The 25,000-nt window shown below is 41.7% G+C and overlaps 1 protein-coding gene across 5 annotated transcripts in view; it reads right to left on the minus strand.

The window, feature by feature from the left end:
• MEIS1 (Meis homeobox 1) overlaps positions 1 to 25,000 on the minus strand; it is a 140,041-nt gene that overhangs the window by 85,132 nt on the left and 29,909 nt on the right. The window lies entirely within an intron of this gene.

Below are 25,000 nucleotides of genomic sequence, written 5' to 3' on the forward strand. Positions count from 1 at the left end.
GGATAAATCAGGAGTTTGGGATTAGCAGATACACACTACTATATATAAAATAGATAACCAACAAGGACCTACTGTATAGCACAGGGAACAATACTTAACATCTTTTAATAACCTATAAGGGAAGAGAATCTGAAAAAGAATAGATTTATATATATGTGTGTGTGTATACACACACACACACACACACACACACACACATAACTGGATCACTTTGCTGTACACCTGAAACCAACACAACATTGTAAATCATCTATACTTCAATTTTAGAAGAGGGTCATTGGAGTGGTGTTAATAATTTTCTGGTGCAGCTTTCAGTGTATTATGCAACGAGTAGGAGACAGGGACCGGAATCAGTTGCTTCCATCGTGGCATTAAAGGAGGGTACCAAGGTTCGCACGTGAGTGTAGAACCAGAGCTGTAAGCGGCTGTCAAGTAAGTTTTGAAAGCCAGAATTTGGTGACCCCCAGCCATGCATTCTTATGGCATTTCTTGGCCTAACTTGATAGATTGATTCTGAAAACATGCACTAATTTTTTAAATGCAAAACAGACCTACTTGTGTTAGAGCCTGCACAAACAGAGGACTACAAGAGTGGAAACAGCATAAACAATGTTGTTTATATCCAAGGCCTGAGAAAACTGCTGTGCTTTCCTCCAAAATTGCAGGAAGTATCTGAGTAACCCCCATCCCTTAAGGTGGAATAAGAACCATATTTTCCATAGGCATGGATAGAATTTTTCAGATATACTGACATTAAAGTATCTCAAAGCAGGAGCATAATTAATAAAGGACGATCTCCTCTAAGCTGCAACTGAAAGCGCAGAAAATCCCAGTCACAAACAATGCTTAAAAGTTAAAACTAAGTGAGCCAAACACAGCAAAAGGGCAGAAACACTGACCATTTTCGTTGTTCTTCACTCTTGACCTCCTGTGAAGGCAGAGGGATGGTTCCTCTAGCTGAGTAGCCAAAAGGGACTATTAGTGATTGCATCAAGAGTAACCCGCCTCATGGATTTGAGTGAGCCCTGGAGTTTTAGAATCACATTGGACTAGACCTGCTTTATTCCTCCTGTCATCAGTTCGCTTCCTTAATACATTTCTTCATTTTTGTGATGTTGTTGTAACAAAACTATATTTAAAAGCAAGCAACAGGAAGCTTTTACTTGGGAAGTTGAGGTTTAAGCACTCAGTGGCAAACAATGAACCGGAGAGATAAAGATGCAACGCCAAATGGTCGGGAACAGACCCTTGCTAGTTTCCTGCCAAAGTTGACTCGTGAGCATGTGTGAGGCCACGATATGGACTAACAGTGCTATTTTGCTTTTATTTACTCCAATTTATTTGTTCCTGTGAGAACCCCTATAAAAACAAAGTGTGGGGACAAACAATGGAAGCCTTGCCATCTCCTCCTTGCCAGGGCTTTTATTTTCCACATTATCAAATGTTTTCATCAGTGGAGCTCAGCCCATTCATTCAACTCTGAATCACGACCCAGATCATATTGCATTGTGAGGGGAAAAAACCCTATGTGTTGCCTGTATGAAAGAAAGAAAGAAAAAAAGATTGTTTCCTGATCATCTTTTCCCTTTGACACTTACAAACAGATTTGTGGTCCTTTGTGACACCCCACCCGATGGACACTATGCCCCCAAATTGTCAAGTAAACTGGGACATTTAAAAAAACAAGCTTGTAAGTCCAGAACATAATTTTATCTTCATCCCCCTTTTTTGGCCCCTTTCCCCAAACAGGTATCCATGTCAAAGGAGAGCTCTTGAGTCGGGGGTTTGTTTGACCTAGGTCACACAAAGGTCAAGCTTTTCACCAGTTGTTAACACAAAGCTTCCAGCCAACCCACCCTTCAAATCTGGGTACACAGTCTCTTTCCATCTGCAAATGCGCTATGCACATTGGATTTTTCTCAGTTTTTCAGGAACTAACAATCCCTTCACTGTGAAGTGGTCTCAGTGACAAATAAATAGGTCAGACACTCGTAGGCGCTGAATTTGCCGAATATGGAAAGGTAATGGATTTTGACTTTTTCATTTTTAAAAAGGCTTTTTAAAGTGTTATTTTAAAACCAGTTGAACAGGTCGCCTTTATTCCTTTATTGAACTTCAAGGGATGCTGCCTCTTAAGCAGTTTTATGCAATCCCAACTATATTTTTGCGCCTCTGAAAGAGATCAATATTTATTCAGATTGATTTTTAAGATTTACATGTGAAAAATAGATAAAATTGGATCACATATAAACCAAAACTAATTCTGTCAACTCCCATGAAAGTCAATAAAGCCAAAATAAATTGAGCAGATTTCATCTACCTGCATTTGAGAATTGTTTTACTTCATTATTTCTTATAAACTTACTGAGTAGAAATTTGCTTAACTCTTATCCAAGCTTGTCATACTGAAACAATAAGACTCTCTATGGAATATTTTGCATTCGAATATTATCACCAGGATAGCATATGGCAAACTAGCAGTAGGCAGTTTATCTTTATCCTCTTTGTAAGCTAAAATTAGCACAATGCTTTCACAGCATTCTACCCTTGACTCGGGCCAGGGTGATATTCTCCACAATGCCATGCTTGTTCCACATCCTGCCGGCTTCCAATATTTAAGCAAATTGGTTGAAAGTTTATATGAACAATCACAGATACATTTTAATGCAATAAAACCCCAAAGCAACACCAACAATGAAAAGTAAACCAGCTATATTAGGAATCAACCTGAAAACCCTTCCTTCATCTGCTTCCTGAAATATATAATGTTTCGACTACAAAGAAGTTCAAATGTTTACAGAGGCTAATTGTACCAAGTGGGATGTATATATAAGGCTCCAAAAGCAAGACGCAATTACCTTCTTAGACAACTAAGGCTTATTTTTCTACTTGTTTACGAGATTCAGTTTTTCTTGGTAATATGGTCTTGATGCTAAAAATGCACTGTTGCTAAGAATTAAGTATGCACTTTCAGAAGATTAAATGAAGGTGATCTGCCCGTGGAAAGACCTTACTCTTTAAACAGGAAAGCAGCTAGCATTTTGAAAGGATTACAACACAAACAATGATTTTAAAAACAATGGAAGAGGTTCAAAAAAACACATCCCTTTTAGCTGGCCTGTAGAGTGTAATCTTCTGATCAAATAGTTAAAAACGAAAAACTCTAGGAAGAATTAACTTTAGGAAATCCAAGATTGGCAGGTAAGCAGCAAAGAGATATTTACATTAGGGATAGCAACACCTCTATCTCCTCTACCTCCCCAACTTTAATGCCGCTTATTAGGTCAGATGTTATACTAACAAGATTTTGCTGGAAATTTCACTAACCGCCACCAGACTGAAGTTTCTATTACTGTGTGCTGGGGCAGATGTATTCAGCTTGTTAACAACAGATTCAATACAAGATAACAAACAAATGCTGATACAGTCAGCTGATTTGTATCAATAGATAAAAAAAATTCTTCATCATTTCTTGAAAGGAGAAAAAAATAATAATTTCCCTAGAGCTCATAGTATATTTGACTGACTCATATTCTCAGATGTATACATTTTGTCAGAGGAAAAAGAAGAGAGAAAATCCTCTCCAAACCTTGTAAGACAACCTCAAACATGATTTAACTAAAACAATATTTCACTTGACCTAACACATTAATCCATTTGTCCCAGTCATTCCTAACCCACATCCCTCCCTCAACATAGAAAAAGTACACTGGGTGAGGGAGAGCAGAATGCCAACATTTAAATAAATAAAAACAGTAAATAAATCAAAAAACCATTTAAATAAAACACTTAGAAATGTCAGTAACAGCCAAATAAAGCAGTTATGTACTCCACATCTAATCAAAAAGCTGTATGCATTTGGACCTTTTCAGCTACATCTGTCTGTAAAAGAATCAAATCTATGACGCTAACTTGTACCCAGATACTCTGAAAACTCAGATATTGGGGATGATCTGTACTTTTTTATTGTTATTACCAATACTATGTCCTAGATTCAGAATTTCTCCTCATGACATTGAAATTATGTGGAATTTACTGACTTTCTATACATTTCAATCTGTATGTATATGTTTATTGAAGTTCTTCATTCTATCTAGGTTTGTACACAAAATTTCAACTTGGTTCTTAGAATTTCACTGTTTCAGAACTGAAGGAAAACACTTCAGTTATCTAGCCCAGCTCTTCTTTTTTTTAATTTACAGAAGAAATTCCATCCCAGTGAGGTTGTGTGAGTCATCCAGCCCAGAGGACAGGGCTCGCAAACTGTTCAGTGGGGATGGCACCTGATCACCAGCACGCCAACGACAGTGGTCTTCCCAGTCTGTCCTACATCCTCATAGAAAGACACCTAGAAGTTCCCAGCGTGAAGTGCACATAGACAATCATTTAAAATAGCAATTGATCGCCATGAGCTGATCCTCACATAGAGTCACGTATTTTCCTGATATTTCATCATTTGTTTCCAAGATGCCAAAATAAGTAGTTCAGTGCTTTGATGGGGGAATGTAGGTATCACTGATGTATCCAAATCTCAGAAATGTATGGTTCCTTAAATATTCTTTTTATACTGTACTGAAGAGGAATATATAGTAACATATATACATATGTGTGTGTATCCGTGTACATAGACAAAGCAAATATGGCCAAATGTTAACAACTGTTGAACGGGAATGGTGAGTTATGGGTATTTGCTATACTATTCATTTATTTGTCTGTACATATGAAAATTATTCTTAATAAAAAATTGGAAAAAATGCTAACAAATAATATGTGGGGAAAAAAAATCTCATTGCAATGTGCCACAAGACTTGCCCTGTATTTTCCATTTTCTATGTGACATCCCTGTCTTTGGATCGAGGCTCCCTGAACACCATCACTGTACTGTGCTACAACAGAACAGAGTCAGCACCGCACATGTAAGAAATTCCTCTCTTTAAAAGGAACAGGATCATGTTGGTTGTTAGGAAACCACCTCTACTCCCTTGAAAAGGGATGGGTTTTCAACTAATATCAAAAACTCAGTAAGTCAGACAGAGAAAGACAAATATTATGACATCACTTAGAGGTGGAATTTAAAAAATAATACAAATGAATCTATATACGAAACAGAAACAGATTCATAGACATAGAAAACAAACTTATGGTTACCAAAGGGGAAAGGCGCAGGGAGGGATAAATCAGGAGTACGGGATTAACAGATACAAACTACTATACATTAAATAGATAAGCAAAAAAGACCTACAGTATAGCACAGGGAACTATATTCAATATCTTGTAAAAACCTATAATGGAAAATAATCTTAAATATATATATAAATATATCCGAATCATTTTGTGGTATACCTGAAACTAACACGATATTGTAGGTCAACTATATTTCAATTTAAAAAATTCAAAAAAATATTCAAGCACCTTAGTGTGTCATGAGAGAGGGAATAGAAAAAAATTAAAATACTCAAAATAGGAAATAGACTCTCTATGGTCTCATCAGAACTAGGCTACAACGTGGTACATATAAAGGAGAGCAAGAAGAGACATAAAACACGAAGTGGGGGAGAGGGAAAGTGGGCGGTCGGCACCACCAGTAACTTACAGGTGAAAGAAGCAGTAATAAAGCTGATTTGCTATAAACAAATAAAGACATGCCTGTAAATCTGGTTTTGCCTCCCCATAACTTCCCAGACTCAACCTTTCCTAGTCACTATTAATAGGCAAGAGATGCTTGGAACCTTTTTTTTTTTTTTTTTTTTTTTGCGGTACGCGGGCCTCTCACTGCTGTGGCCTCTCTCGCTGCGGAGCACAGGCTCCGGACGCGCAGGCTCAGTAGTTGTGGCTCACGGGCCCAGCCGCTCCGCGGCATGTGGGACCCTCCCAGACCGGGGCGCAAACCCGTGTCCCCGGCATCGGCAGGCGGACTCTCAACCACTGCGCCACCAGGGAAGCCTTTGGAACCTTATTTTACCAACTGCAATTGCTATAAAGCTAGTCCTCAAGCTCCATATAATATTTGGTGAAATTTATCTATAATATGAAGGATTATCTTCCTGTATTCTTTTTAACTTCTTTATTGGAGTATAATTGCTTTACAATGGTGTGTTAGTTTCTGCTTTATAACAAAGTGAATCAGCTCTACGTATACATATATCCCCGTATCTCCTCCCTCTTGCGTCTCCCTCCCACCCTCCCTATCCCACCCCTCTAGGTGATCACAAAACACCGAGCTGATCTCCCTGTGCTATGCGGCTGCTTCCCACCAGCTATCTATCTTACGTTTGGTAGTGTATATATGTCCGTGTCGCTCTCTCACTTCGTCCCAGCTTACCCTTCCCCCTCCCTGTGTCCTTAAGTCCATTCTCTACGTCTGCATCTTTATTCCTGTCGTGCCCCTAGGCTCTTCAGAACCATTTTTTTTTTAGATTCCATATATATGTGTTAGCATATGGTATTTGTTTTTCTCTTTCTGACTTACTTCACTCTGTATGACAGACATCTTCCTGTATCTTAACCTTTACTGATAACAAGGCATCCTGAAACTCAGAGGCCTGATACTGCCCTATAGTTTCAGCAAAGGCCAAAGAGCAATGTGACAACATGAGACCAGAGATGCCAGAAGAAATTGTCATAGTGGGCAAATACACTTCCCATCCTAACTGGGCTCCTGTGAGGAAATTCCACCCAGGTCCTCGGAGAGCTCAGAACCCACCTCAATTTGACCATCAGCAAAAGGTATGCCAGTCAACATGTCATCTGACTGACACTGCAAACCTCTTTTTCTCACAGACACCTTAATATGTGGTGTAGAAATAATACTAGCTGTTGTTTCAGAAGAATCCACTGGACCAAAGGCCTGAGGTGAGAAAGGTATCATCTGCAATCTAAGTCTCTTCTTCCTCAGTCACTTCCTCCTCAACTCCTATGGTAAAAGTGACAGATACATGGCAAGACATTTGACAGTGATGGACAACAGAAGGGAGTCTTGTATGGGTGGAAATCTCAGTGGCCCACAGAGTTTAGAGGGCTCTCTGTCCTGACACAAAAGGGCAAACAAACACTCTGCACCGTAAAGTGAAGACACATTTGGGAATAGTACTAGAGTCTCGATTCCCTGCTACATCATCACTCACACTCAGAAATCAGTGCCAGTACTAACCAGAGTCTCTCTTTTTCTTAGAGAAAAACAAACCAAACGATGAGGAAGATGATGGTGCTGATGATGACGGTGCTGATGATAGCAGCTAACACATATGTAATGTTTACTATGTGCCAGGCACTGTTCTAAGTTCTATATACCAACTTGTTTAATCTTCCCAACAACCCAATAAGTAGATGTTAATAGTACCCACATGTTATAGGTGTTTACGTTGTTCTTCTACCCAAAGAATATAAACTTAGGCCATTTTTCCACGAGGAGAGACCAATCTTCAGATCTAATCACATACTGAACCCGCCTCAAGGCTGAAAATTAGTGAAGAGCATTAACCAAGTTGGATGAAAGTGTAGGTAGCTCCTAAAAAGGACAGCACCAGGAAATATGTTTGTCCCAGATATTCCCTAATTCAGAAGTGAGGGGAGCAACAAACACTGAACTGTAAATTCCCTGAGGGCAGGAATTGGTCTTATTCATCTTTGTTGTCTCAGGATTTAGGTACAGTGCCTGGTACTCTGTGAATGAATGAATGAATGAATGAATGAACGAAGTATAAGGGCCTGATCACTTCCTTCTAAAGATCCTTCCTAATTGTATTCTCTCTCCTCTCTTCCCAGTGAGAGAACTGGTGAATGCATTTCAGAAATAAATTGATACCAGTTATTAGGTTACTTCTTAACCTGGTACGAAGGAAAGGTGTTGGAGTTGAAAAACCTGGCTGATTCTGGTCCTGGTATTTCCCTGTGAGACCTTAGGCAATTCTCACCTATAAAACGGAGACGTGGAGAGCTGCGCTGCTATAAGATTAGCGGTACAAGGCTCACAAACTAAGAGGGGTGGTCACATCTCATAAACTGAAAACCAGAAAAAAATACACTCTTTGTTAGAAGATTTCTCCTTCCCATCACCCAGCATTGTGTGTGACCCATAGTAGATGTTCAATAAATATTTGTTAAATAATGGAAAATCAGAACAAAAGAGCCATCTGTCTCTGATCCTCTAAATCCCAATTCATAAGACTTCCTCTGAGAGGCTGACCTCAGGGATGGGATGAAAGCAAGTTCAGGCAAAGACGCCCTTTATTTCTTCAGGTTACAGTTGGAAAAGTTACACCCAAGTGCACATTGAAATAAATAGTATTGTCAGCCTTTGGGAGAAGCAAGCGTGATGGCAGGAAGGGAAGAGGACCCTCAAGGTATCAGGTGTGAAAAGCAAGCCAATGGCCCCCAACCCTCGTACCCCTCTTTTCTCGGCTCCCCCCACCAGCACCCCCGGTCACAAGCCAAGAAATGGCAGCGTCATTGCTGTCACTCTGCCCCTCTGAAATAGGAACCAGGATTAGCTCTGGCTGGCTGAAGCTCAACCCAGATAAGTCCAGAGCGATGCTGATAGGCAGCGGGAAGGAATTTGAGGAAGTGACAAGAAATGCCACGTCACCCACCATAAAGAAAGCTTTCCCACAAAGTGGCCTGGGTGGCGGCTACAGAGCCGACTGGTGCTCAGAAAAATGCAGATAAACGCAGAAGTCTTTCCTAGCAGCGGGACAGAGAGCCAGCCACACACAATTCATGTCCTTGCCACATCCTTCAGTCACGACGAGGAGGGATGTAGAAAGCTCCCTTCATGCAGCCCAGAGGAGCCTGAGCGGAGAGTCCCTGGACCCTCCTGCGGCCAGGGACCGGGACCCCCCAGGCGCAGACTCGCCTCTGTGCACTTCTAATGTATCAACCAGAGAATCACCAGTGATCCTAAGGATGCAGTTTGTTTGTTTGTTTGTTTTTACAAAGATTCTAGGTTACAGTCTTTCTGTCACAGGGAAGGGTTTGTGCCATGTCAGAAATAAACTTCCTAATTTCATCCACCAGGTAATGGATATCATAATAATCCGCAATGGCATCTGTCATTGCAAAGATTTCCACTGTTCTTCACAACAGTTTCATGGAAAAGTGGAAGTCAGCAAGCAGGGATTCTCCCAAGAAATTCACAGATAAAGAAATGGGGCCTAGCAAAGAGGACCAGCGTGGGGAGAAGGGAACTCTTCTGCTCTGCCACTGTTGTTTCCTTAACGACAGCACAAAATTCCCTGCTAGTCATCTACGGCATGGCCTTCTTTCCTTATATTTTAAAATTTCATTCAAAGGGCCTGTTCTCATAAAAGTGTATCCAAAACTTATCCGAGATATCTTCACCAGGAAATCTGTACTTTGTCAAATGGAGTAAAAGGTCAAATACTTAGAATATGTTTAGAAAAATATATTCTGTATTAGTAAATAATACCAGTGACTTTTTAAAAGGGCATGTTGGATGAGATCTCAGCTGGTATGTCTACGGGATCAATCCACTAGCCCAGTGTTCTAAACATCTCTGCAAGACATTCTGGCTAAGATTCTGCAATCTCAAACTGTCCCACAACTTTATCTAGAAAGAAATTTGAGCCACCAATATCCCAGAGGTCTCATAAGGGCCACAGCTGTCAGCAGACCAGCCTTTCCATCCTGGGTAGCCGGGAAAATATTTCAATACAGTATATTTTTGCTCAGGATTCTTTGAGAACACACCAAACAGGAAATGATTAGAATTACATTTACTCACTCTCACATATTAGCATTAAATTATTAGTTGTATTAGTGGCTTACATTTACATGAAACTTGCAAATTATATAGACTCTTATTTCCATTCTACAAGCATCTCTATTTTTTTCCCTGCATGCATACCTAATCATTTGCTTACCTCTTATCACTCCGGGAACCTACAGTTCTTAATTCCATGGATTTCCACAGGGCAAGAATCTAGGCCACCGTTTATGCACAGAAATCAATTCGGCCATCACTACACTATGCATCAAAACAACATTTTAAGAGCAAAAGTTGAAGCCAGTGGCATTGAGCCAAAGCACCTCTTCTCAAAAGGAAAATGCAGTGGGATTTTAAAGAGCAAATAGGACAAGTCGCCGAGGCTTTATGCCTCACCAAGAAATGGGGAATCCTTAATGGCCCAAAATGTCTTGATTCAAATCTGGAACTTAATAAGACTTGTGCCCAAAGAAAAGTGCTGATTGCCACATCCCCCAGTGTCCTTTCATAGTGTCCCGTGTCAATATATTCACCAGGTTCATTTTCTCTCTCTTTGCCCCTAGTGAGATTACTAACCAACAACATTTTTATGTTTTTAATTAGAATCTGAAAGAGCATTTGGGCACCATATTGCATTTTTACAAGCTCTGCATCTCTGAAACACAGTATTATATTAACGTGATAGTGTACGAAGAAATCATATTACTAAATATCATAAATCACAGAAACTTCATTGGCTTCTTCTAAAATTGTATGTGATCTGCTGACTACACCATTCACAATTTATAACAATCTATGCAAATGTATATTAAAGCCATAAAAAGTTCCCCCCCACCCATATCCTTTTCCCACAGGCCAAATAAAGGTGAATTAAGGGAATCTGGCAAAGGGTATACATGGCTATTGCCATTTCCCACAGCACATAGGGTATTTTCCTCTGGGAATAAAACATTTTCCTTAAACTACTGTTTATAACCCTTATCAGCTCAACAGCAATAGAGCCATCAAGTCCAATCTCTTGTGGAAAAAAGTCAAGGTCAACAAGTACTTGCATTTTTGTTTATCTTTTAGCTGCAATTGCTACTGACATTCAATTGGGTAATAAACATAGGTCTGTCAAATGTTCCCAGCGAACAGGTGATCCAAAAGCTATCTCAGAACAAGGCGATTGCCAGGTAATCAAGCAATCCTGTTAATAACAATTATGATTTGAGTACATTTATTTATAGATGCAAACACCAGTCCATTCTAAGCAAACATTGCCATACCATTCCCACCACTGTGTAATAAGAGTGAGAAAGTACAGGAGGGCTTTTGCTAGAACTGCTCACCAACAATAATGTGTGCATTCCCATGAGCAGAGCACCATACAAAGAGAAGGTTTTCTCCCCTTATCTCTTCTATTTAAAGGCAATTTTGTGCATCAGTACAGCCATGTCCTTTACTCTGTCTGCCACCCAGGATCCTGAGCCCAGTTGCCTCTCTCTGCCTGAAAACCAATTGTACGGTTATGTGTGTGTGTGCCTATCTGGGATTGTTGCATGATTCCTTTAAGCCAGCATGGTTGCTACCTGAGAAAACACTTCGTTTTAACTTGAACAGTGCTAGGTTTTGTTCAGCATGTTTAATTCTACAGAGTCAGAGAGATATTTGGAATAAATACTTCTTTCCAATCCATCAGGAAACTCACTGATAGCAACAGGAGTTATGCATTTGGATTTGGGCAGCACATGGCTCCTCGCCACATTCAATTTACAGATTAAAAATAGAATCTGTTCCAGCTGCAAAGTAAGACACGTTAAACCTACTGCCTCCATTTGAAATACGGAAACTAAATCTAAGGACCACGGCCACGATCTAGGATGATGATTCTGACCCACATAACACAAGCCTACGGCCTCCACTTCAGTTATGAAAAATAAGCTTAAGGAATATTCTTGGAGCCCTAAAGGAATGCTTCTACTTCTTGCTATGTAGCTTTGATTAACATTCCATCATTTAGTGGAGCAATTAATATCTTCCGAAGCTGACTCCTTTCCTATGAAGAGCATCAGGGAGAGTGGCATGGACATATATACGCTACCAAATGTAAAATGGATGGCAAGTGGGAAGCTGCTGCATAGCACAGGGAGATCAGCTCCGTGCTTTGTGTCCACCTAGAGGGGTGGGATAGGGAGGGTGGGAGGGCGACTCAAGAGGGAGGGGATATGGGGATATATGTGTACATATAGCTGATTCACTCTGTTGTACAGCAGAAACTAACACAACATTGTAAAACAATTATACTCCATTAAAGATTAAAAAAAAAAAAGAGGCTCAGGACATCTGGAAACGTTAAAAGACACCTTTCAACGTAGACATATTAAGTACGAGGTGAGAGTGCTGTGAGTCAAGAAAATACTGTTACAGTATAAAGAAGTATCTTTCATTCTTTAAGGTTCAGGCAAAAAGTGGAAGGAACCAGAGCTGTATCTGCAGGCGCAAGAGTATATTATTTTCCTCCTGGAGTCGATTAAGTCTGGCAGGTAATTTGAAGATTCTACACACAAAGAGAAATTAGCCGCCTGGGAAGTGGGAAGGCAGGATTAGGACCCACTGGGAGTCCATGAACACGAAGGCCCGTGAAACAAAGCATCTACTCTGCAGATACTCAGGAAACGCTCATCCATCAGTTGTCAAGCAAGGGGGGAAGTCACCTCAAGTTCAGAACAGTAAACTGATGAAATGAGTCACCAGATTCCCATGATAGCTTGGCTGGCCTCTTCCTTTCGGCGCAGCCCCCTGGTCACCATGGAGCCAGAGCCTTCTCCGCGGGAGAGCAGGGCGGCAGAGGGTGGTGGCCGGGCTTCAGGGGGCCACCCTCGGAGAGGGTGGGAAGAGTGTCCAGAGGAGAAGCCGGAGCCAGCAGTGGCCAGCCCGCCTTTGGGAGGCTACCCTCAGAAGACAGTGAGCGTGCTAGAAGGGACCTGTGGTCTAGAAAGCAGTGTTCTGAGACCTGGCCTGTTTCCAGGCCCTTCTGAACCCCACGCGCCCGCACCCCTCAGTCTGGCCCAGTTTCCTCCTCCAAAGCTCTTCTCTGCAGCCTCCCCCACCGCCCGCCTCAGTCCGTGGGCTCAGCCTTTCTGAACAGCAGCAACACTGGCCCAGCTTCCTCCCCACACATCCCTCCTTCACTCGGATCTGACCAGGACACAACTCTAACGTTTCCAGTGGCTCCCCAACTCCCAACAAACTCCCAGCTCCCAAAGATGACATCTATGATCCTTCGTGGTCTGGCCCTGCCACCTCTTGGCCTCACCTCAGACTCTTCCTTTCCCACGTTCTCTGCTCACACTGAGGCATACGGGAAGCCTCGGGAGTGTCATGCTTTCTCTCTCCTTCATGCCTCTACACAAACTAATTTCTTTGCCTCGTATGCCCTTGTGCTTCACCATCCATACCAAGTTACTATCAAGTTCCCCAAGTTTCCTTGGGGGAGCTGGCTAGGAGTTGGGAATGAAAGCAGGTTGCTTCCAGGGCTAACTCTGGGGGTTGCGGTAGTGGTTGCCTGGAGTGCTGTGCCGAGAAGGACCCACATCCAAGTCCCATTCAAGCTCAGTGAGAAAGTGCACTGTGATCTATTAAGGATGCCTGCCGTGGAAGGATAGGGAGAGGCAGTCGCTCCATCTTTACCAGTTTGTTAGGTACTGTTCCTCTGCTTCTAAATTACACTGAACCCACTGAATCAGGAGACTTAACCTACCATGTGTGAACTGTCTGCTCTGCCGCCACAGGACTGCCAGCTTCCTGATGCCAGGAATAGCCTCTTTCACTCTCAATTCTCACATCTAGCAATGGGCTACTACATAGTGGACATTCAATTAGTACTCAGTGAGTTAGTGAATGGGACTATTTCTGTCTTCACCTTTTCTCCTTTTGGGAGTATTCCTCTCATCAGCTTAAAATTCACAATATCAAATCATACCTTTTTTAAAATTTTTATTTATTTATTTTTGGCTGTGTTGGGTCTTCGTTGCTGTGCGTCGGCTTTCTCTAGTTGCAGCGAGCGGGGGCTACTCTTCGTTGCGGTGCGCGGGCTTCTCACTGTGGTGGCTTCTCTTGTTGCAGAGCATGGGCTCTAGGCTCGCGGGCTTCAGTAGTTGTGGCACATGGGCTCAGTAGTTGTGGCTCTCGGGCTTAGTTGCCCCGTGACATGTGGGATCTTCCCGGACCAGGGATCGAACCTGAGTTCCCTGGATTGGCAGGCGGATTCTTAACCACTGCGCCACCAGGGAAGTCCCAAAACAATACCTTTTATTGGCACTAAAAGAATTCCTTTCACATAAGGAGATGTTCTGAGTGCTTGGTAATCCAAATATTCACAACACACAGTCTGCTCCTATTTTATAGGTTGAAATCATATTCCATCAGAACTTCCGTTGTTAAAGACCTTGGCCCCTGAATATCCCCATCCCGGTATCCCACCGCAGTCCCTCGACATCTCCATTTTCACCATCACTTATCTGAATCTCTCTGGCTCCATTAATCCTGTTTCAGAGGATAATAACGAGAAGGACAAGAGCGTTCTCGCCTGCATCCCAAGCCCCAGGTGCAGGGAAAAAAGAATGGAGCTGGCTCACCATGAAATGGTCAGAAGAAGGAGATGGAAAAGTGGGAAAAGGTCTCACGGCCTCGCGAAATGATCAGCACTGTGGCTCATATGAAGACAGGTTGTCATCTGTTTCGACTACGGAAATCAAGACAACCTTAGATACCAAGGAGTGAAAGTGCAAATGGGCTGAATATAAATCCAGACATCCGAACAAATCAATCAAATATTTATCAAGTACTTACTCTATTTGCAGTACTGTGCTAGGAGCTGAGGGGAATGTAGAGGGGCCCTACACACCTCACTGGATTCCCTGGGTGAGCACGTGTGGGTCCTAATGCCTGTCAAAGGGATTCTTCTGAGCAACACTTCCATGGATGCTCTAAAGCTTGTGACTAATTATATTTCACTCTTCATTTTGGCTGCTAGGAAGCTCAGCGCCAAATTAACTGCCTACTTCTAGCACATGGACATGATCCTATAATTCATATTGTTCCTTACTACCCTTAAGACTCACTTCTCATTTATTTTCCTTTCATTCTGATATCTTCATCTACTTCGTTTGAATCCTATTGTATACTTTTGCTAACTTCCTTAAATCCTTTCACAGAAAGGAAAGGAAAATATGTAAAAGCATTGTAAAATTAAGATATATCCTTTTTCTCCTAAGGTATCAAAGTACAAAAGGTACAGGGTGCTAACTGTCCTGCTCTCACAGATGCACTGTAATAGGGGCACTCAAGGAAAGAGTCAAACTAAAACAAATGAAATGTTTAGAGAGAGAGAACTGATTAAATGTTAATAACCTAGCCACAAACCTATTGGCAAATTCAATGTTTTCTGCATTCACTCTTCAATTCCCCCTTTCTTAAAAATATACGATTTTGAAGAAAATTTAAGATTTTCTAGGTAAGGTCATGTTCTCTTTTTCTCCTGACATGGGAATAAGTAGAAGGAAGTTCTACCTCTTCCATTCTTTGTTAGGAGATAAAATAAGCTTCGTCTAGGAATGCATACGGGTTGATATTGGTAAATGTGGGAAGGCTAAAGCTAATTGTACTAATCAAACAGAATGCTTTTAGGTTAAGTAATTATGGAAAATTATCTGCAAGACTGAACTAATCCACAAAGCCAGACACTTGAGCAAACCCCAACTTATCAACTACACTTCTGGGACCAATCAATGTAAGAGGTAGACAACGCCCACCTCTTTTGAAGGAAAACGCTTGGCATAAATTTACTGTTTGGGTTAGTTTTTGCTAGGCCAACAGCCAAAACCTCCACCACTATCCTTAATTAGTGCTAGCAGTCATGAGGGAGAGAGATAAATTCAGGAGAGGAGCTAAATATCACATCCCAGGGGATGGAATCATGTCTGCTGCTGGGAACAGCACAGGACATAAAAGCATCCTCCCAGGGTGGCACAGTTACTCCTGTAATTCATCCTTAACCTCTACCCTAAGATCCCTCAAAAGATACTGAAATGCTGTAGCCAGTCCCCACCCATCCTCTACTGGAAGCCCATTCAGGGCCAGAGGATGGAACTCAAGTGTAGGAGTAGGCAGAACCAGCAACTATGTGGATGCCGTGATTTAAGGTACATCCCCAAACCCATCTACCACCAACTTCTGAAAGAGCTACCTGTCGAATCTTTCCTTGAGTGCCCCGGTTAAAACGCCTTTCGGCGGGTGGGAACACACAAGACCTACGTATCTATTTACATTTTGACAGAGATTACCATGTGAGATTAGCCAGCTGGCACCCAAAAGAAATCAGTCCTGAGGGAATGTAGTGTAATCACAGTTTGAAAGCATGAGAGGGTTCCCAACCCTCTTCAATAAATAATTATCCATCAGTGGCCATGTGTCATAACTATGCTGGGCACAGGAGAGTTGATGAAGACAACGTAGTCCCTTCCCAGGGGGCATCCTGGGGAGGCTGATGCATGAATGGCTCATTTCAATATATGAGAAACGGTAAAACACAGGATGCCCTGACAACACAGAAGAGGATCACTTCCTCCAACCTGGGGGTTCACAGAATACTTCCTGCAGATGACACAAATTAGTTTAGAAGTTTTTCACCTGGGCTACACAGACCCTCCCCTACAAGGGGATCCATGGTTAGAATTTATAAGATCCAAGTACTTGGAAGGGAAAAAAAAAAATTAACCTTTTATCCTCACTGACCTCTAACTGCAATTAGCATTTACTTCAAGTGTGTATCTAGGTACGTAACAAACCACAGAACTATTAGTAGGACCTGTGGCTTTGTCACCCATGGAAATCATATTCACATAATACAATACCGTTGTTACAAATATCTTAAGACACCATTTACATTCATCACTATTTCAAAAACGTGATAGACAACAGAATTATTGCTAGACCTTGTTATTTAATGCATATTAAAACGAAGCACTTATATCACTATATTACGATTTGTGTTTTAAAATACTTTGTTAGGGGCTTCCCTGGTGGTGCAGTGGTTGAGAGTCCGCCTGCCGATGCAGGGGACGCGGGTTCGTGCCCCGGTCCGGGAGGATCCCACATGCCGCGGAGCGGCTGGGCCCGTGAGCCATGGCCGCTGAGCCTGCGCGCCCGGAGCCTGTGCTCCACGACGGAAGAGGCCACAGCAGTGAGAGGCCCGCATACCGAAAAAAAAAAAACTTTGTTAGGACTTCCCTGGTGGCGCAGTGGTTAAGAATCCGCCTGCCAGTGCAGGGGACACGGGTTCGATCCCTGGTCCGGGAAGATCCCACATGCCGCGGAGCAACTAAGCCCGTGCGCCACAACTACTGAGCCTGAGCTCTAGAGCCTGTGAGCCACAACTACTGAGCCTGCGCACCACAACTGCTGAAGTCTGCGTGCCTAGAGCTCGTGCTCCGCAACAAGAGAAGCCACCGCAATGAGAAGCCCTCACACCGCAACGAAGATTAGCCCGCGCTCACCGCAACTAGAGAAAGCCCGCGCGCGGCAATGAAGACCCAACGCAGCCATAAATAAATACATAAATAAATAAATTTATTTATTTATTTTTAAAAATAAAATATTTTCATAACTGGATTTCAGTATAATTAGTTTCCCTTATAAGCTTATGTATTTTATTTTGTGTGTTAATAAAAATATTACTCTGACTAGGTATCCATTGCCTTCACCAAATTGCCAAAGGGGTCCCCTCCCCCCCAGACAATGTCAAGGTCCCCTGAAGAGGATCAGTATGAGTCAGCAGCCACGTGACTAAAGGTGGAGAAAGCAATGATGACCCCACTAGTTCAAACAGCAAAGGCCCCAGGTGGCCACACGGGAAAACTGAACCAAGATCCCTAGAGTGGCCTCATAGGGCCCAGAGATGCTGAACTTATACGGCAGTCAGAGGATGAAGGTAGAGGTGTCCCTCTGCAAGTTAGGCCAAATCCTAGCCACTTTGTGTTTCAGTCAACAGCCTTGACCACAGAGTTCACTGTGTCTGGGTCATTGGTGTGTTGTGAAATAAACACACTCAGAGCTCCCTAAGAATATTCAGCATTTAGCAAATATTTCACTTGCATATATATGCCTGATGCTCTTGGGAGCACACACGAACTTCCAGAGGGCAGGTACTATGACCTACTCATTTTTATAGCCTCACACAGCACACCTTCCACACAGTAAGTGCTTAATCCATTTTTGATGACTTGACTAGAATGCATAAATTTATATTTCCCTCCTTAAATACAACTTGTGAGCATATTTTGGCTCATCTGCAGAAGTGATTATAATTCTAAACTCTTTTTATCTCCTTGGGCTGTATTAAATGGATGCTCCCCTAAAATTAACTTCCTCACTTCTGCCTTGCCAAGAATGACCCCCCTGTGAAGAATCCACCACTGGGGACAACGGATTCTCTCCTGGTTTATTTTCTTGGGTAGAAACTGAAACACATGTTTCAGCTGTGCGGTGGCCCTGGAATGCCTAGGAGGATGGACCTGAAAAACAAGTTATTGCTTATAGCTTAAAACCCAATGCAGAATCAAGAGAAGAAGGGAAGGTGAGAGAGAATAAGAGAAAAGAAAGGCCTTATTTGGAAACTGAATTAAATAATTAATTACACAGTAGGATCTGGGTTTTTAAAGCTCAGGTCACCGTTTTTATTATTTACATAAGGCAGTAAAATGCATGTTATTAATACGAGTGTGGAATATATTCTTCGACACGAGATGTGTTTTTGAAAAATACTTAACGGTTTTGGAAAGAAAGAGCTAAGCATTATGAATCACTAACTTCCAGGTCCACTACAATAGAAATCCCACTCTCGGTGAAACGCCAATGTTGTTATAGCCAGAGAAGCTTTCTCTAATTTACAGCAGACTGAGTGAAACTGAAGAGAAGATACCTTTCTAAAAAGTTTTCATACCTTCTGGCTGTAGGACTTCCTGATGAATTGACATAACATCATTATTCATAGAATTCTTTACCACTCACTTTTTAAACTATCACGGGATTCTTGAGAGACCGATGTCATTAATTCTAGGAAAGTCAGAGAACTGGTGTATAATTTCAGAAGCCCTACAAGCCACACTGGAGTTGGTATCTCTTAAGAAACAGTCACAACAAGAACAAAATTCCAGTCCATCACAGGCAACAAAACCCGGGTATCTGCACAGGTGACAACGGCAAGTGTCGGCAGCAAAGTCTACGTCACATACCAAGTCCACCGTAACATTGCAAACCAGAGGGAAAACAGAATTGTGGTTTTTAAGAGCATACTTAACAAGTATCACACCTCTTAAGTTTCAAAAACTAGAGTACAAAATGTGATAAGCTATCCAGACCTTGAGTTCACACATAAATAAAAATAAGCAATCAACAGAAAATGTACGAAATGATCCTGCTGACTAATACCCTGCCTTTTCCAATCGAGGGTCAGACCCATTCAAACCCAGTCACGTGAGGATGGACTCTGTAAAGGTCAATCAAAAGCAGGCTGAAACTCCAACTGTCTAGCTGACCTTCAGAGCTTGTGACAAATTGCTATCAGTCAATGTCAACTAATGACAGAGCTCTTTGGCTAATCAATTGTTCTAAAAATGATCAAGAAAACTACTCACAGGACAGCTCATTTTCACATCAATGCCCGTGAAGTATGAAAAGCTCATTTTTTGAGTTTTTAATAAGCTCATAAGTAAAGCAGTTACTTGGTAACAGAGGTCACCTTACAGAAAAAGATAGAACCTTTGTCTGCCTTTTACATTCTTTTATTACCATATTATAGTAAAAATATGCGATGGATATGCCAGAGGGCTACATAATAAAGTAGGTAACACTTCATCTACTTGAGACAAATACTTCTGTGTTAGAGGGAAATCTATTTGGGAGTAAATAATTTCAAATGAATTTTTCAGTTGTTTAAGATGAAAAGCAATGACCAGGTTTACTACTGACGTAGCCTAATAGTGAGAAGACGCACTTTCTGTGAAAACACTCATGGCCAAGTTCACGCCCCTAAATAAACAGTTATGACTTTTAGATGATGAAGTTATTTTTCTTTGTTTTAAGACGATCTGCTTTCATGATGCTAGAAGTCAAGCAAATGGAGAACAGAAAACGGTTACTCACGTTTAATGAGTCAATAAAAGGTAAGGTGACTAGAGTATGGGATGTTCTTGGGAAAACAATTCTCTGTCCATACATCTAATTCAACATGTTTGATAAGTTAATAATATGGACCTTTGGATAACATGGATTTGCAGCGTGTAATGACTTCCCCTTTCTTTTTTACACCTGACTTTTCCCATCAGGAAATCATTTTCCTATTCTGCCTGCCACTGCAAGCAAAGACCACACTTTAATTTGAATACAACATTAAATGTAACTCAAGTACCACACAGGGCTGCAGTGGCCCAAGGGCTAAGGCCTGTGGTCACAATTATATTTTCCTTTTCTCTTCTCACCAAAGCATATTTTTCAATATGCATTCTAGTGCCATTGAAATATAAGAAGTTCCCAGAGAAGAACAAGGCTTAAGAGGTAAGTGTGAACAGATCTAAAATCATTCAAGTCACTCTGACCAACAGACAAATGAAAGGAAGGAAAAAAAAAAAAAAACCTACTTTTTAAACATTTTTCTTCCTTTTCAGGGTTCTTAGGTTATTATAAACATTTTGTTTTTAAAATAAGTCGAGATTAAAAAAAAAAAAGAAAAACAGAAAACTGTTTCAAAACAAGCAGTATTCACTTTGTGTCTTCATCCAAAAAACCGCGGATTACAGATTGTATCCTAAACCTGAGTTGTTAAGGTAGATTTTCAAATTAAAATATCTTCCGTGGCCTCAACTACTCTCAAGTTGTCCATAGGAAAGAAATAAAGGACGGAGGGCAACACTTAAGCCGAGACATAATTGGAAGTATGTGAAAAATGAAGTGTCAGTTTGGTCAATAAAGGGCAAAGGTCAAGGGGAACAGCAGCCCAAACTCTGTGCGAAATTGCTCATTAAGACATCCAATCAGAGAGCTCCTTCCCACCTATCCCATTATTCATCAGACAGCTGACTGTTTCAAATGCCTGGGTTTGGGCTGTTATTACTTTTCTTCTTCATGTAAAAAGACGAGCGGGTATATAAATCGTTGCTTAGTCATCTGGAACAAAATGCGGCCCTTTCCTACAACCCTCTCCCTGCCTCACACCCCCGCTCCCTCTCACCCAGCTCTGCCTGCTGGCTTCACAGGTCTGAAACGACTGCCTCGAGATTCCCTTCAATAATAAATGGAATTGCCTTCTGCCTATAGGTTGCCTGACCTCCTACAAAAGCTGGCGTGGAGGGGAGGGGACAGTGGGAGGCACTGGCCGCTACTGATACATTTTATTATAAAGAAATAGCAATGCTTTTCAATTGTTCCTCTTTACAGAAACATGCTGGTTTTCCTTTTTTTTTTTTTTTTTTTTTTAGTGGGAGCAAAGATACTATTGTTGATCTGAGTCCTGGCCCCCAAAGAAGTTCATAAGTGCATTTTAGGAGTTCTAGAGACCAAGTCAAGTCCTTTAGGGCTGAAATGTTTCACGTCAAATTTCTATGTAGAAATAAGACTTTCTTTATCCTCACAAAAGAGGAAAACGAGATGAGCTTGAAGTGGGAAACGTTCTGCAAGAGAAATGTCTTTACTTGTTTGGTAGGCTCCTCTTCTCAATTCAATAAATTTCAGAATGAGTGAAATGGTATAGAGGCTCTTAGTACATGATACAAATTAATCATATCAATCATCCTGCTTCTCTGTTAATAGCTCGATCATCATTCTACTCAGCACACAAAACCGGATTCTCAGTCCCCGGCAGAGTAGAACCCCCTTGAGGCTAATGCTGATTCTGTTTTATTCACAGCTCTGTCACTGTTACAGAGCGGAGTGCCAGGCCCAGTGCAGACACTGGGGGAAGAGTCCCTGAACTGATAACAGAAAGAATGGCCCTCGAATGAGGCCATTTCCCATTCTCGAACAGGCCTCGAATGGGGCCTGTTTCCCATTCTTAGTCACACTCCAGTATCACATCAAATAGAAGCTTGGGCTTTGGAGTCAGACGGTATGGGTTCAAGTCCCTACTGTACCACCAACCAGTATGTGACTTTGGGTAAGTCTCTCAGCCTCTCTGAACCTCCGTGACCTCCTCTACAAAGTGAGGGATGAAATACCTACACTGACTGACAGTCCGTAATACGTTATTTTATTATTTTATTACTATCATGTATTCGTCTCTCTTGACTTTCAACCCAAAACAGAGATGTGCCCAAACTCAAAATGTGGTCAAGCACAGCTAAGGCTGCTTATGGGTTATATAGTGTCTGCGGCAGCCCTCCTGGGAGGAGTACAATCCGGTGGGGAAAGGCACCAGATTTGCTTGGTGTTCTCCCTGTCCAGACTACACGCTTCCTACAATAGACCCTGATTATGGTCAGTAGGGCAGCCACACACAGTAGGATAAGAAAGACACATGAAAGAGAACAGTATCTGCCAATGTGCACCTCATCTTATGAGACTCTGCTTGGGGGTCCTGAAAACACCCCATCCTAAAGTAGTTACAAAGGCAAGAGACCAAGATCTGGAGGTGACTCTCATGGTGACTCACTTCAATATTTCTGAGCTTTACTTTTCTCCCTTCTGAAATGGGAAAATAGCAAATCATTGACAGTGAGAAAATAAGAATCCAATCTCATATCTTTGGAAGTGCTTTGAGGAAGTTAAAAAGTAGACAAAATCAATGTCCCAGCCGCAGCAGCAGAATCCCCAACCAAACACAGATGTTAGGCCTTCCTTTTAAATGTCCATTTAAAGGCGCTTTGCTATTAAGCAGGGGGCCACAAGTGTTAATATGAAATGAATGTAGATGCCATAAGAAGAGTTGCCATGATAAATAATTTGAGTTGGGGGAGAGATATATTATGTAAATCATGAATAAACATCAAATCCCTGAATAATAATAATATCTTTCACATTTTCTGATTACATACTTCACATATATTCTCTTCAGAATGCCCAGGGCTGGATTTTGTACTTTACTTTTTTATGCTTAGGTAAAAATGTGGACTCAAACTACTCTATCAACCACAAGAGCCACTCATTTGGCAAATCGTCAGACGCTCAAAAATCCCCCAAATTGCTGGAACTCTAACTAGGAACTGTTACTGAAGTTTGAAATCTGTCAGAACATTACAAATTTCCTGGATGACCAATTTTTTTTGCTTTACTTTGAAAGTCCAAAAGACCAGGACAGAGCCTGTTACATGCCCACCTTGTACCACAGACAAGGTTATTTAACAGAGGACCAAAGCCTAAGGGATTTCTTTCTTTTGTACCCTGGGTGCCATCATGAAGTGGCAAACATTGAAAAGGAATGAGGAAAAAAGAAATGCAGTACAAATAATACAGTAGAGAAAGTTTTACAATATGTATTGCTCTCATCTGTGAGGGAAACACCTCTTTGGATATGTTCTTGACAGATTGAATTATTTCTGTCTATTGGGTATGTATAAAGACATATTTATGGATTTATAAATCTTTTGAAGAGGGCTGTTATTTACCCAGTTGACTAAAATGGACTCAAACTGTGTAAATAACTATTTAGGACATGCACTACAGGCCAAATGCTGGCACGGCTTACACATCCCTGCCTGCCAGAAAAGGCAGACAGGAGAACACGGAAAAGCCACTGCGCACAGCTAATCCGAAGGCTGCACAAAGACCCAGCTCCACAGGTCCCAGGGATGAAAAAAAGAGTTGAGAAGCGTTGTGGTTGGCATGGAAATGCACTGAAGTTGTTACAGCAACACTTCCAGGCATCATTCTGCGTTTAGCAGGGAATAAATCGCACTGCCCAGGAGAGGGCAGTGCGGGGAGGGCCCATCTTCTCATTGTGTCCCCACATGGAGAAAGGGGAAAGGGAGCTCTCTGAGCCCTCTTTTATAAGGGCACTAATCCCATTCATGAGGGCTGATGCTGCACCAGGGCTTCAACAAATCGCTCAGCTCATCCACAGCTTCTGTCCCTCCTCTGTCAAATGGGGCTAGACCTGTTTTATCTGCCACCAGAGCTGTTTTGGGCAGGTTCAACTGAGGTCATTCCAATGAGACTATGTATATGAAAATGCTTTAAAAAGAAAAACGAGGTGGTGGTCTTATATGAAAAAACAGAAAGAGGAACGATGTAAGTGGAAAACTCTGGTAGTGTGAAGGGTATACGGCTTACGGTCACATGCACTATTAAATTGGCCTTTAGAGAACACGTGTTGAAGGAGAAAGGAACCTGAGAAATTCCTGATTCCTTGTTCCGACAGGTCAGAGGGGAAGAACTGGGGTGGGGCATTTGCCCTCTGAAAGTCCTTTTATCCGATGATGTTTAAGAAAACTCATGTTTCCATTTTAAACAAATGCATTTCAGCAGTTTACAAGCCTTCAAAGTAGCAGCCAAACTACCCTCCTGACGGTCGTCTTAAAAAGCAAGACGTGAAAAAGAAAAACAAACAAACAAAACACTAGGCTACGACCCCATGTAGTAACTCTGGAGTACAGGAAGAAGAATTGAGAGTCCATTTACACCCTTCTGAAAACTCCTGGTGCAAGCTGAATTCTGAAAGTAGGGCTTCATATGGAAATGCTGACCTCATCTTAGCTATAGTGCTGTGAACAGCAACACCATAACATATACATACGCACACTTGAAAGGAAGTAGGCCCCGTGGATTTATGCTGCATATCGTTTTCCAGTAAAAGGCAGAGGTCAGAGGTTACCAGTCTCTGCCTCAGCTCTGAACCAGTTTACTCTTCCAGGCTCCATTTTTGCTAGACTTACAGTTGTGATGAAATCAGCAACTTTTCTCTGAACAATAAAATATCTCAAATGCTTAAAATTCTATGTGTAGAAGTTATTCCCAGTCCAAATAGCATACATCTGCCACCCCTCCCCCCAAAAAAGAACTTTTCTGTTTCTGTTGTCAAATTAATCGTGTTCAATTCATTGTAGCCTTTGCAATTTTAATTGGTATAGCCCAGTTCGGTTAGAAAACAAAATTCTTTGGTTGGGAAACAGCACTCCAGTGAAACATGATCATAAAACCGGATTTTAAAGTATGTACCTACTGTGGGCTCGGTCAACTTCAATAAAGCCATCTTTTTATATTCAGAGAGAGAATACTCTCTTTGGTTGCATGAATTGAACACAAAATACC

This window comes from Lipotes vexillifer, unplaced genomic scaffold (genome assembly GCF_000442215.2).
Source record: "Lipotes vexillifer unplaced genomic scaffold, Lipotes_vexillifer_v1.1 scaffold311, whole genome shotgun sequence".
NCBI lineage: Eukaryota > Metazoa > Chordata > Mammalia > Artiodactyla > Lipotidae > Lipotes > Lipotes vexillifer.